Source organism: Giraffa tippelskirchi, chromosome 5 (assembly GCF_054371585.1).
Source record: "Giraffa tippelskirchi isolate mGirTip1 chromosome 5, T2T-mGirTip1v1.2.pri, whole genome shotgun sequence".
In the NCBI taxonomy this organism is placed as follows: domain Eukaryota; kingdom Metazoa; phylum Chordata; class Mammalia; order Artiodactyla; family Giraffidae; genus Giraffa; species Giraffa tippelskirchi.
In genome coordinates, this window is record NC_137279.1 from 8,754,271 (window position 1) to 8,769,041 (window position 14,771).

Below are 14,771 nucleotides of genomic sequence, written 5' to 3' on the forward strand. Positions count from 1 at the left end.
CAGTCCATGGGGTTGCAAAGAGTTGGACAGGACTGAGAAGTGAACACAACACTTTGTATCTCTTAATCCCCTACCCCTCTCTTGAGCTCCCTGCTTCCTCTTCCCACTGCTCATCACTAGTTTGTTTCCTAAACCTGTAACTCTGTTTCCGTTTCGTTATATTCATTCCCTTGTTTCATTTTTAAGATTCCACATATGAGTGATAACATGTAGTATTTGTCTTCCTCTGTCTGACTTCACTAAGCACTCTAGGCCCCTCGAGGTCCATTCATGTTGTTTCAAAAAGCAAAATGGCAGTCTTTTTAATGGCTGAGTGGGCTACAATCCATGGGGTCACAAAGAGTCAGACATGACCGAGCAACTGGGCACGCATGCAGTGAAAGTGAAGTGAAGGTCGCTCAGTCGTGTCCAGCTCTTTGGGACTCCATGGATTATATATACAGTCCATGGAATTCTCTAGGCCAGGATACGGGAGTGGGTAGCCTTTCCCTACTCCAGGGGATCTTCTCAACCCAGGGATCGAAGTCAGGTCTCCCACATTGCAGGCTGATTCTTTACCAGTTGAGCCACAAGGAAAGACTGCATACGTGCGGGTGTGCAGTCTTCCGTTGTGTCTGTATACCGCATCTTCCTTATCCACTTGTCTGCTGATGGGCACTTAGGTTGCTTCCCTATCTTGACTATTGTAAAAAGTGCTGCTATGAACACTGGGGTGCATGAATTTTTTCATATTAGTGTTTTTATTTTCTTCTGATATATACCCAGGAGTGGAATTGCTGGAAAGTATGATAGTTCTATTTTTTAATTTTTTGAGGAGTCTCTGAACTGTTTTCCCCAGTGAATGCACCAATTTACATCCCCACCAACAGTGTACAAGTGTTCCATTTTCCCCACATCCTTGCCAACCCTTGTTATTTGTGGTCTTTTTGATGATAGCCATTCTGACAAGGGTGACGTGGTATCTCATTGTGGTTTTGATTTGCGTTTGTCTGGTGATGAGCAGTGTTAAGCATTTTTCCACGGTGTCAAAGACTTTTAGAACAGTGACTCTGCAGCTTACCTCAGTGTCCACCCTTTCATGTCTCACTGTAGTGCTTTCAGCTACAGTCCAAGCCCCTTTTTTCTTTTTTTGGGGATGATGCTGTGCTGAGTATTCACTGCCATGCCTCTTGTTGCAGAGTGTGGTCTCTAGAGTAAGCAGGCTATAGGCTCTCTAGTTATGGAGTGTGGGCTTAGTTGCCCCATGGCATGCAGGATCATTGTTCCTTGAAAAGTGAAAGTGAAGTCACTCAGTCGTGTCTGACTCTTAGCGACCCCGTGGACTGCAGCCCACCAGGCTGCTCCGTCCATGGGATTTTCTAGGCAAGAGTACCGGAGTGGGTTGCCATTGCCTTCTCCCATAGTTCCTTGACCAGGGATCAAACCCACGTACCCTGCATTGGAAAGTGGATTCTCAACCACTGGTCCACCAGGGAAGTCCCCCACGTCTCTTTTTTCTCATTGTTTTCAGGAAAGAGAGCACTGAATCTGAAAGGGATCTTGATAAAGTCAGGCACGTGGATTTCTGGCCCCACTCTGACTACCTCCTGGGTCAACCCAGACAGGGCATCCCAGGGAAGCCTGCCTGCCCACACCTGAATCCTCAGTTTCAAAGCAGAAGCAAGTCATGAGCTCCCTGAGCTTTGCTAATGTCATTATGTGCTTTACCTGTTTAATCAGCAGAACATCCCTGGGAGGTATGTGCTCTGACAAGTCACATTTTACAGACAAGGACATTAAGGCTTGGAAAGTTCTGATATCTTACTCAAAGCTTTACTGTTAGTAAAGGACACAGCTGGAACTAGAATCTGGGGTTTGTCTGACTCCCTAATGACCACTTTGGCCTCCCTTTCACTCATTCTCCCCAAGTGCTCCTAGATCATGGTGGCAGAAGTGAGCCCAGCAAATAAGGACTTAAACCGATCTTTTCTTTTTTTGACTGTGGGCACCATCAGAGCCTCACAACATCACATCATGTGAGTGGCAACAATAGGGCAAGTGTCCCCTCTTCCATTCAGCCCTCGCTACCTTCCTTGTCTGGTTACTGCTTCCTCTCCCAGGAGTCTAAAATTTTTCACTCTTCAGCCTCTTCAATGGGGCAATGAACTTTATGGAATACCTCACCCATCTCTCCCCTCTCCCTGGGACCAGAGGGCTTGACTCATCTGCTCAAGTCAGGTATTAATTCTGAGAGAAGGGAAAAGTAAGGAGCTGAAAGGAGGACTGGAAAAGATGGAACAAGACCAGATTCTACTGTGGCAGGTGGGTTTTCAGACATAAATTCATTCCAGAATAAATAACACTACCCACCTTTTATTTCAAGGCAGACTGGACCTGCTACCCTGACACCAGCACAACCCACTGGAGTCTCAGGAGCACCTGGACTCTCCCACAGGCCCATCCCTCAGACCCCCACCCAGTCCACTGGCAACCCCCAGCCTCCCACCCCCAGGCCTCCAGGCTCTACAAGGAGTCCTTAATTCTTGCTGAACGTTTCACCAAGACATGGAGACCTTGGTGAATACCTAATATTTACAGTAACTTCCCTTGTGGTCCATGGCTAAAACTCTGTGCTCCAAAAGCAGGGGGCCTGGTTTTGATCCCTAGTCAGGGAACTAGATTCCACATGCCCCAGCTAAGAGTTTGCATGCCACAACTAAAAAAGATCTTACATCCACAACCAAGACCCAGGCAGCTGAATAAGTAAAAAAAAAATTAAGTTTATTTTAAAAATACCCAATATTTCCAGTCCTATCTTCTGGGAAATGGCCAGGAAAGATGGAGGAGGATAAAGCATCGATCCTGTAATTAGAAGCTCTCCAGTCTCTCACATACTGCTGGTGGAGGTATAAATGGGTTGAACCCCGAAACCTTTTTGACAAATCTACTAAAGCTAAACATAAACCTACCTTAGCAAGGTCATTTCTTGTATATAATAAGCAGAAATTAGGATTTATGTTCACTAAAAGACATATACAAGACTGCTCATCATAGTTTTATTCATAATAACTCCAAACTGAAAGTAACCCAGATGCCCCTCAATAGGAGAATGGATAAATGAACTGAATACATGCTGTAGAGCAGTGGGAAAAAAATGAACTGCTACATATGGCAACAAGCATGAACCTCAGAAGCCAGACATAGAAGAGTGCTTGTGATATGATTCCATTTCTGTGAAGGTCAAGAACAGGCAAAATAAAACATAGCAGTAACCTCTGCCTGGGAGAAGAGTATTTTCTAGGAGAGGTCTTGAAAAGGCTTCTGGGGTGCTGGAAATGCTCTCCATGTTTATCTGGGTTGGGTTTTCACAAGTATATACATATATTACACATGTAAAAATCCATCTGGCTGTACACTCGAGGTCTGTAAACCTTCTTATGTAGGTTATGTCTATCCACCTACCCACCAACCACCCCCAAAGAAGGCAATAAAAATACTGGATGATTTTGTCTTGATTTAGTTTGGGGTTTTTTTTTGCTTTGTTTCCGATTAACTTCACTGCTGGGAAAAATTAGCTGGTTGGCTCAAGTCTAACCTAAGCCCATCTTATTATACAATAGATAGACACTATTTCATCATTTATGGTGCAAGTAGCGACTAAGTGTTCCCCCGGTGTCTTGGCTGAGTCAGAGACTGATTTCCTGTGAGTGTGTGCATGTGTGTGTGTTATGTTCAGTTACACTACAAACCGCTATAGGGCAGAGGTGGTATGTGTGAAATTCCCTTTAACACTGTGCCACCCACAGAGAGATTTATTTCAACCAAATGTATGGTGTGCCTACTATGCACTATTCTGGAGACTGGAGATATAGCAATAACACTGACAACAACCCCAGTTCTAGTGATACTAATCAAGGCTTGTGAACAGTGATGACAGGGGAAAGACAGATCCTGGGGGCCCTCACATCCTCCTGGGCCACACCTTTTCCAATAGAGAACCAGAAGCTGCTCCTCTGTGGGCTGAAAAGGAGGATGGGACATGCCTCAAGAGATCTGATAACCACAGTTGTTACCAGTCAGTGTTGGCACATGGCTAGAGGCGGCTGCACCCAGGATGTGAGGTGGGTCACCTCCTCGGATCAGGAAGGAACAGTGCCTACCATGTCAGGTCATCAGGGAGGCAGGTGTGATGGGAGGTTGAAGAGCTGCAGAATGGACACATTTGGATTCACTCCTGGTCCTATTGCCTCTTCTCTGAGTCATTGCAGGCAGGTCATTTAATCCTGAGTCTCCTTTTTCTCATCTGTAAAATGGGATGGTCGTACCTACCTCAAAGGGAAGGTATATATTTATCATGAAATAAATAGTACCTATTTGAATTACAGTTGACCCTGAACAACATGGTTTGAACTGCATTGGATCCACTTATGAGCAGATTTTTTTTCAATAGTAAACACAACAGTACTGCACAATCCACGGTTGGTTGAATCTGTGGGCAGAACTTTGGCTACAGAGGAACTGGGGCTACAGAGTGCCAACTGTAATATTCAACTTTAGCTCAAATGCGCAGAGGGTTGGCACCTCTAACTCCCATACTGTTTATGAGTCAACTGTAACTGGACTTACAGAAGGTTCACATGCAGGAGGAGTCCTTCACCCATCTTCTACTCCAGCCTAGAGGAGGCTTGTTCCCACTTCCTCAGCCTTGCACCCAGCAATTCAAACTCCTACACCCTCTGTCAAATCTGGATGCTTCCCACCTTAAAACCTGAGACACCTTCTTCAGCAAGCCTCCCAGAACTAACTGGTCCCTTCATGGCAAATATCCCTACTTCAGACCTCGACTTCTCTGCTGCCCAGTGCAATGCCACCTTCATGGTTGAACTCCCATGATTTTGTCCATCAGACAAAGAGATGCCTGTGAGCAGGAACGTGTCTCCTGATCAGATTAGGATCCAGACACCAGCCACTTTGGAGTCTTCTATGCAATAATCTTCAGAAGTCACACTCCTTTCTAACTCAAGATCTTAGTAGGTGCCACTCCCTGGCCCTGGAATGCTTGTCACTCAGCCCCTGTCATCCCCTACTCCTAGCAAGTCATCAAAGGACCTCTCAGAAACCCTCCAAAACTCAGCTTAAATACCACTTCCTCCAGGAAGCCTTCCCAGACTGAAATTCCTTATTTAACCCTCTTGTGATATCCAGTAATTCTCCTTCAGAGAACTGACAGCTAAAACTAGTTGAATACAAGCAAGGCTCCCCTGTGAAACTGAAAGTTCAATGGGGACAGACACTGTGCCTTCCCTGGTATATTCTCAGCTCTTAGATCTGTGTGTAGTACACAGTAGAAGGGTAATGAATACTTGCTGAATGAATGAGTGAGTGAGTGATGAATGAATGAATATAGTCTTTCCCAGATCCCAGATCCATTCCCAGATCCTAGCATGAATCTATCCACAGAACATCCTCAAGGGCCAATGAGGACAGATTTAAAGGCCTTTCTCTTCCAGCTGAGGTCTATTTCTTCATGGGAATTAGCTGACCTTTCATAGTTGACCCTTGCATCTCCAGGTTTTCTGCACATTGCAGCTCCCCCATCCTCCCAAGGAACACATTCCCCAGTCCAAGGAAAAGGCTCCAAAGGGTTCCCCCATGAGGAGGGACTGGGCAGCTATTGCTACCGCAGCAGAAACCACAGGCTAAATATACCCTGTTTTGCATCCTGTTTGCTTTGAAGCACACCTGGTGGACACGCATCACAGGCTGGGAATCGCATCTCACCCGCTCACCACTCCAGCTCCAAGGGGCAGCCCACAGGCTTCCACTGAAAGAGCCCACGGGATCCTTGGGTCCACTCCTGACCCCCACCCCATGCTCGTATTTCCCTTTGCTCCGTTTTAAAGGTAGGGGTCACACAAGAGCCTTGGGTAGCAGCTCAAGCCCAGAGGGTTACAGAGCATGGGTCTGCACCCCGGCACTCTGTGGCCCAGAAAGTGCTGACTCAGGAGGATCTGGTCACCGTCTGCTCCTCCAGCTGCAACCAGCCATGTCTCTTCCCTGAGCCTGGTCCCTCACCAGTACACGGGCTGGGTTGTGATCACACTGGTGCTTCCCGCCTCCTCGGGTGGTCGTACAAGCCAGCCAGGGACTTGGAGAGGAGGCCCTGCAGTGGCCTGGCCACCATACAGGGTGCTGAGGAAACACAGATGAAAGAGGCTGGTCCCTGCCCTCAGAGAGATTATCAGCAGTAAATGGGCAAGTGAAGGTGAAAGTGAAGTCTCTCAGTTGTGTCCGACTCTTTGCGACCCCATGGACTGTAGCCCACCAGGCTCCTCCATCCATGGAATTTTCCAGGCAAGAGTACTGGAGTGGGTTGCCATTTCCTTCTCCAGAAATGGGCAAAGAGATGCTCATAATACAGTGTGACTGAGGAGTGGGGCATGACGCACACAAGAAGAGAAGACGCCTGCAGAGTATGTAGGACTGTCTGCCGGGAACTCAGACCGACAAGATGGCAACTTTTGCCTGCTAGCTGTGTGACCTTCGGCAAGTTACCTACCCTCTCTCTGCTGCTGTGGACCTCATGGAGGTGTGGTGAGGATCAGCCTATGTAAATGAACCTGTGTAGAGTGCTCTAAGGCAAAGTAGGTGCTAAATAAGTATTAGTTGTCACTCTTGTTATCATCATTAATTCATTCAACAAAGATGCCCAAGGCTCTCTGTTAGGCACGGGACATGTCAATAAAACAGACTGGAAAGACCTGCTCTCGTGGACCTTACCTTCTGCAAGGGGAGCGGGACGACAAACAAGAAGCACGCTATTTCACACGCTGGATGATGAAAGAGCTTTGGGGGGAAAGAGCAGCAGAAAAGGGGAACAGAGAGTTCCCCCAGGCGTGGGGGAGGCTTTCTGTCTTAGGTGTGGTAGTCAGGGAGGGCCAGGTGGGAAGGTGAAGGTGAGCAGAAGCCCGAAGGAGGTGAGAAACAGCTGCACCAGGAGGAGCTGGGGTCCAGACGGTGGCAGCAATGACTTTTATGCCGCTGTGAATATATCATTAGTGGCAAGCACGTTTGTGTATGTGTGCTCAGTGGCATTCTGCTCTTTGCGACCCTTTGGACTGTGGCCCGCCAGGCTCCACCGCATCTAACGTGGAGTTGTGGCCCCGCCCTCCTTCCAGACAAAACCTCCACAAGAGCAGGTCTTTCCAGGCTGTTTTGTTTACTGACATGTCCCTGTGCCTAAAATAGAGCTTTGGGCATCTTTGTTGAATGAATTAATAATGATAACAATAGTGACAACTAATACAAATTCATTTTTGTTGAATGAGTTAATGATGATAACAATAGTAATAACTAATACTTATTCAGCACCTGCTTTCCCCCAGAAGTGATCAAAGCACTTTACACAGGTTCATTTGCTGTTGTAGTTGTTTAGTCACCAAGTCATGTCCAACTCTTTGCGATCCTGTGGACTGTAGCCTGCCAGGCTCCTCTGTCCATGGAGTTTCCCAGGCAAGAATACTGCAGTGGGTTGCCATTCCCTTCTCCATGGGATCTTCCCCATCCAGGGATCGAACTTGGGGTCTCCTACATTGCAGGTGGGTTCTTTACCATCCAAGCCACAAGGGAAACCCACATGCCATGTTTAGTGAGGGTTAAATCAAATAACCGGAGAAGGGAATGGCAACCAACTCTAGTATTCTTGCCTGGAAAGTTCCATGGACAGAGGAACCTGGTGGGGTACGGTCCATGGGGTCACAAAGAGTTGGACACGACTGAGTGACTCACACAACAACAACACAAATCAGATGACAAATATCAGGCATCTATGAGGTGCAGAGTACTTGTGAACTCCATTTGAGTCCCTCCCCTCCCCCGTTCTTCCCATAGCGCTCTCTCCAGCCGCTGGAGAAGTCAGGATATCTGGAGCAGAACCCGCTTCCCTCCCAACCCCTTCTGCCACTTCTGTGCCTCTGCCTGGGGGCCCTCGCTGGCTGGGCCCTCGCTGGCTGGGATCTGAGGCAGGTGCTGAGTGTTCTTGAGAAGACTTGGGAGCCCAGACCCAGAGGTTGGAGGGTGAGTGGCGGCCTGTCACCTTCTAGCTGTGGGATCTCAGCCTGGGACAATAATAACAGCTGTCACTTCCACCAGACACATTGTCTGGTGGAAGCTTTGACTATATGGACTTTTCTTGGCAAAGTGATGTCTCTGCTTTTTCATATGCTGTCTAAGTTTGTGATAGCTTTTTTTCCTGGGTAGGATACAAAAGGTTCTTCCCTATTACAGCGCTGGTGGCACTGCTGGCCCCTTGAGATACACAGTGGAGACAAGAATGGGAAGAGAAGGGAGGTGGGCCACAGTCTGGGAACACCTTTTTTCCACGCTGAGCCCCATAAAATCCAGTGCACCCCACTCATCTCTGCCTTCTCCATCCCCCATGTCTAGGTTGCTAGAGCTGAGCCCCACAGAGGGGCTGAAGAAAGGGGCTGGCTAGCTCCTCCTCCCTCTGCTGGGGGTCCTCCAGGGGTTCACCTTAGACACCATCCCTCCATATCCCACGACCACCCCCGAGGCTCCACCTGCTGCCTTCCCTGTGGCCTCTCCATCCTCCCAAAGTTTGCTTTGCTCAAGAGGGCCCCAAGGGCACCCACCTCAGAGGTGGGCTGGAAAGATGGGCTAGTGTTCGCTCTGGTCTAGAAAAGTCTGATCCAGCCACCCCAGAGCTGGGATGGTCAGACACTGGCCAGCAGGGAGGGCAGGTCAAGCAGGAGGCAGACATGAGGGCAGCTAGGAGCTCAAATGCCCTTCTTGAACCTTTCTAGAACCCTGCAGGGAATACTGTTCTCTCCTTGAGGAGCTGCTTGGCAGGACTGAGGCAAACAGTGAGGATGATGAACCTTCCCTGTGGGCCCCAGACTGCACAGGAGCCCTTCTGTGGGTGCCTCCCAGGCCCCCATCAGTCCCCCAATCCTGACGCTGAGCTGGTACCTGCAAAGTGCCTAGAACGGTGCCCGGGACCTGTAACATTCAGCATGCTGACCATTATCATCCTTGTCATCACTTACTGCACATGGCACCTGATGACCCATTTCTAAGCTCATCTTGCCCATGGGATGGTGAATTCCTACGGCCTGTGTTTTAGTTCATTTTAATGGTCTCAGTGTCTGCCGTGAACAATTATGTGCTCAGCAAATGCTAGTCTAAGGAAAAGGAAGGATAGTATTTGATCTTTCCTATTTTTTTTTTTTTTTGGCTGTGCTGGGTCTTCCTTGTAGTTCATGGGCTTTGCTTAGTTGCCCCAAAGCATGTGGGATCTGAGTTCCCCGAACAGAGATCAAACCTGCGACCCCTGCCTTGACAGGCAAATTCTTACCCACTGGACCACCAAGGAAGCTGATCGTTCCTATTTTATGTACTCAAATTTCCCCCAGTCCTTGCCATGCTTCGGTTGCACGCGGACCACAGCAAAATGTCATTGACGTCCTCTTGTTGCACTGCCCTCCTTTCACGAGGCCTCAAACCCCTGCCAACTCTCAACAGCCCCCCATCTCCTGCCCCCACCCTGGATGCCTCCTCCAGGGTTTTTGCCTGCCCAGTGTACCCCGCTGGATGTCACCGGCCACAGCTGCCGATTGCTTGGAGCTTGGGTGTCGGTGGACACCCAAGGACTGTGAGGGTGGACACGTCTCCCCTTGGGGTTGCACTTGGTTGGAGGGGCCAGGGTCTACGTCAAAATGGTCTTCCTATGTATGCACTGCAACATTTTAAATGGATAACCAACAAGGACCTACTGTATAGCACATGGAACTCTGCTCAATGTGATGTGGCAGCCTGGATGGGAGAGGAGGTTGGGGGAGAATGGATACATGTGTATGTACGGCTGAGTCCCTTCTCTGTGCATCTGAAACTGTCACAACACTGTTAATGGGCTATACCCCAATACAAGATAAAAAGTTAGAGCTTGAAAAAAACAAAAGAGAAATGGTTTTCCTGTTTTTTTTCCCCTGGGGCTCAGACAGCATCAGACTACACTGTCCGCTTCTATGATGAGATGCAGTCACTTCTCCCCTCTAATATTGGGGACCTGCCTCCTTGCCAGGGTAAATCCTGTCCACAGTGGTTCCAGGAACTCGGAGCAAAATTTCTATAGGTCAGCACCACCAGCCAGACACCTCTAAATCCTGCCTTAGGGCCCCTGCATGGGGGACCCCTGCCATGGCTACCCTGGGCAGTCATATGCACACACAACCTCACACACAACCACTCATTCTCACACCCTCACCCTTACACACTCACACCCTTACCCTCACATGCACACAATAACATAGCCTCAGCTCTCTCACCCACACAGCGTCACCCTCACATACACAATCACACAGCCATACACACAATAACACAGCCTCACAACCACTCACACACACACACACAGCTTCACCCTCACACACACCTGCTCACACACTCACATCCTCACCCCTCCTGATTTCCTTTACTGTCAGCAGCTCACAAATAAGCTACAATGAGACCAACCCACAAAGCACATGTTGTAGAAAGAGTTGTTCACTACTCAGGAGCTCCAGTGAGTGGGGACCACAGAAGTTTTTAAGATCTCTACGTTAGCCCGTGTCAAGGTCAGCCCTGACTCTTCTGGACCCCAGAGTCCCTCTGCTCCCCTTTCTCTCTTGGCCCAGAACTTTCTTGCCTGTTGCACCCGATCAACACCCCCGAACACCCAGAGCTGGGAGACCCAACTCCGCTCTCCAGGGTGGGCTGAAGGGCACAGACAGGCTGCGCCTGTCCCCTGCCGCCTCTGGACTTGTCACCGGACCAGTGGGAGCACCAGAAGGGCACTTGCTGGGCACCCACAGATTTCTGGGTCCCAGGCTCAGCCGGGGCGCCACTGCCAGCCCCGCATGCTGTCTCCCTCTTCGCCTCTTCTTCTCCTGTCTCTGCCCAGGCCCCCCACGGACCCTGCAGGTCCAGTCTTGCTCCCTGCTACACACACTCCCCACAACCCAGCCTCCACCCCTGCTCTCACCTGCTCCCCCTGCCTCTCTGCTCCATCCTACTGACTCCTCTGTCCTCTCCTGGCTTGGCAGCTGGTACCCCCTCCAGCTGGCCCTTTAAGGAATCCCCTGCTGAGAGAACCACCCTCAGGCCAGGCCACGGGAGGGGCAGGTGGGGGGGGTGGAGAGCAAAAATAGCTCCTTATCTGAGCCTCAGAGGGGCCAGAGCCCAGAGCAGGAGGGATTCTGAGACCCAAGGAAAGGGTGAAGGACCTGCCGCTTGGGTGCGTGCTTGGAGTGGGACCCTGCAGCCGGCCCTCCCTCCCCGGGCCTGGAATCCGATCTTATCTTCACAGCAGTGGGACCTCCTGGGAGCCTGGACTCAAGGCTCCTAAACAGGGTTCGCAAGATGATGGGCCCCAGGGACCCTGTGGCGGCTCTCAGCGCAGTCAGACCTGGGTCCATGTCATATTCATTCCATTCCTCCATTTGGGGCTTAAACCCACGGTCATTTAAGTGAGATCACACATCTGGTCTCAGGACTTCATGAAGCTCAGGTTCTATGATGTCTCCTAGCAGAAAGAAATCAGTGAGCCACAGCGTGATAGGTAAGAAGTGGGTTTACTTAGAAACACCCTACAGAGTGCGGGCACCAAGGGCTGTCAGTTTTTATAGGGTGGGTAATTTCATAGGCTAATGAGCGGGAGGATTATTCTAATTGTTTTGGGGAAGGGGGCAGAGATTCCCAGAAATTGGGCCACTGCCCAATTTTTTTAAGTTAATTAATCAATTTTAATCGGAGGGTAATTACCCTATCATATTGCAATGGTTTTGGCTATACATCAACATGAATCAGCCTCAGGTGCACGTGTATCCCCCCCAATCCTGAACGTCCCTCCCACCTCCCTCCCCACCCCATCCCTCTGGGTTGTCCCACGGCACTGGCTTTGGGTGCCCTTCTTCATGCATCGAACTTGCACTTGTCATCTATTTCACAGATGGTAATATACATGTTTCAATGCTGTTCTCTCACATCATCCCACCCTCTCCTTCTCCCACTGAGTCCAAAAGTTCTTGGACCTTTATTGTCGGCCTTAGAAGTATCGTGGCACCTATCAGAGCGTCATTTAGCTTGCCAGTGAATTACAGTGTGTTTTACTGAGGTTCAAGGTCTAGAGAAAGTCAATCGTCTGCCCTCTTGGACCCAGTTGGCTCTGATCAGTTTATGTCATGTCCTCCGGCTGTGTCTTTGTTTTACTGGTTGAGCCCTACCTGCTTCCCTCCTGTTTTATTTATTTATTTTTTTTATTTTTATTTTTATTTTATAAATTTATTTATTTTAGTTGGGGGCTAATTACTTTACAATATTGTAATAGTTTTAGCCATACATTGACATGAATCAGCCATGGGTTTATATGTGTTCCCCTTCCTTCCCTCCTGTTTTAATCAGATCCCACTCTACCTATCTTACCCACTGTCCCTGTGCCTCCAACCACACCCCAGTCCACAGCTCTGTAATCAAGCTGGTCCCACTGGTCCCTGGGCATGGATCTCTGTGACGTCCTTCCCTTCATGGGATTGTCCTGTCCCTCCTGCCCACCTAAGTCGCCACATCCTTGTGGACCCTCTGTGTAGGCTTGACCTTGGGAAGCCCTCCCTGGTCCCCTGGTTCCTCAGTTCCACCCCGTGTCCCGCAGGCATGGATGGAAGCCCGTTGGTCTGTGTGCATCCTCCTCAGCTGCTGTGATGCTGCCCAACAAGAAGGAAAAGCCTTAGATAATTTTTTTTTTTGGCATCATCATCATGTTATTATTTTATTTAGATTATCATTATTATGTGTATGAACTCTCCCACAAAAAGAAACTCCTACTTGGTAAGAGCTCTCAATGTACCTATGATGCTGGAACATGATTTCATCTTCATCACACCCCTGGGGAGTGGACATCGTAACTCCTGTCTTACAGGGGAGGGGAATGGCAGCTGTGGGCAGAGCAAAAACTGCAAGATTAGATTCAGCACCACTTAATACAGCTGGTCCCTCCCTCCGCCTTGAAGCTCTCTCTTCAAGTGGCTTCAAGGACACCCTTCTTCCTGGGTTCCCTCCTACTTTCCTGTTGCTCATTCCCTTCTCCGGGGCTTCTCAGCACCGGAGTCAGCCCTTGTCCTTTCGTCTGTCCACACACACATTCCCCAGGATCTCATTCGGGCTCATGGCTTTAAACACCATCTATGGGACAACACTCCAAAGTGCATTTGCAGCCGTGACTCCTAAGCCTAACTGCCTGTCTGCCTTGTCCAGCAGGAGTGACAGATATCCCTAAGGCCGTAGCTCTAAGACTTACTCCTATCTTCCCTGCCCCGGCCAACAAGCCTGCTCCTCCCTCATCTTCCTGTCTCAGTTGATGGAAGCTCCATCAATTGCTCAGGTAAATGCTCTGAGGTTTTTCTCTGCCTCCTCTTTTTCTCTCACTCCCTAAATCCAATCTATGGTTGCTGTTGCTGTTCAGTCACTCGGTTGTGTCCAACACTTTGTGACCCCATGAACTGTAACAGGGAAGCCTGGCTTGCTGCAGTCCAGGGGGTCACAAAGTGTTGGACACAACTGAGCGACTGAACCAAACTGAACTGGACTACAGCACGCCAGGCTTCCCTGTCCTTCACCATCTCCTGGAGTTTGCTCAAACTCTTGTCTGTTGAGTCAGTGATGCCATCCACCCTTCTTGTCCTCCGTCGTCCCCTTCTCCTCCTGCCTTCAATCTTGCCCAGCATCAGGGTCTTTTCAAATGAGTCAGTTCTTCTCATCAGGTGGCCAAAGTATTGGAGCTTCAGTTTCAGCATCAGTCCTTCTAATGGATATTCAGGACTGATTTCCTTTAGGATTGACTGGTTTGATCTCCTTGGAGTCCAAGGGACTCTCCTTACAACCCCATCTATTGGGAGGTCCTATTGGCTCCTCTCTTAGCTATATCAAGGATCAACTTCTTCTCCACCTCCAAGGCATCTGCCCATCTCCCAGCCCTTCTCATTTCTCACCTGCACATCTCACCAGGTCACAGCTGGTCTCTGTTTCCACCTCCACCCTGCACAGCATCGAGAGGGTCTTTTACCTACCATATAGCACATATAGCATGGGAACTCCACTCAGTGTTATGTGGTAGCCTGGATGGGAGGGGAGTTCGAGGAAGAATGGATACATGTATATGTATGGTTGATTCCCTTCACTATTCACCCGAAACTATCACAGCATTGTTGATCGGCTACATCCCAATATAAAACAAAACTTTTTTTTTTTAAGGAGGGTTTTTCACACATAGAAGTCAGCTGTGACCTCTGCCTGTGGTCCCTCCCATGTTGCCCTCATGTCTGTCCAGAGCCTGAGGGGCCCAGATGAGTGTGTCACATAGAGAGATGGTCACTTCTCTACTCAGAAATGGCCTCCACTTTCCAGCCCTGGATCCCCCGTCCCTGCCTCATCTCTGTCTACTCTGCCCATCACCCCCATCCCTCCAGCTCCTGCTCTCCCGCTGATGCTCAAATACACAAGCCTGTGCCTCCTGCTTCGGTTCGCGACCTGGTGGTTCCCTCTGTCTGCAACACACTTCCCCTGGAGCTAAGAGATAGCTCCTCTACTTCGCTGGCCACCCGCTTCCATGGCAGTCAGACCTACCCCGGCCCCAGTCACGCATGTATTCCTGGCCCCCCTTTTCTGCTTCCCTTTGTCTTTATGTCGCAGCCTCTGTGACCTGGTTGACTTGTTTCTCACGGTTAATACCTACAGTCTCCTCATTG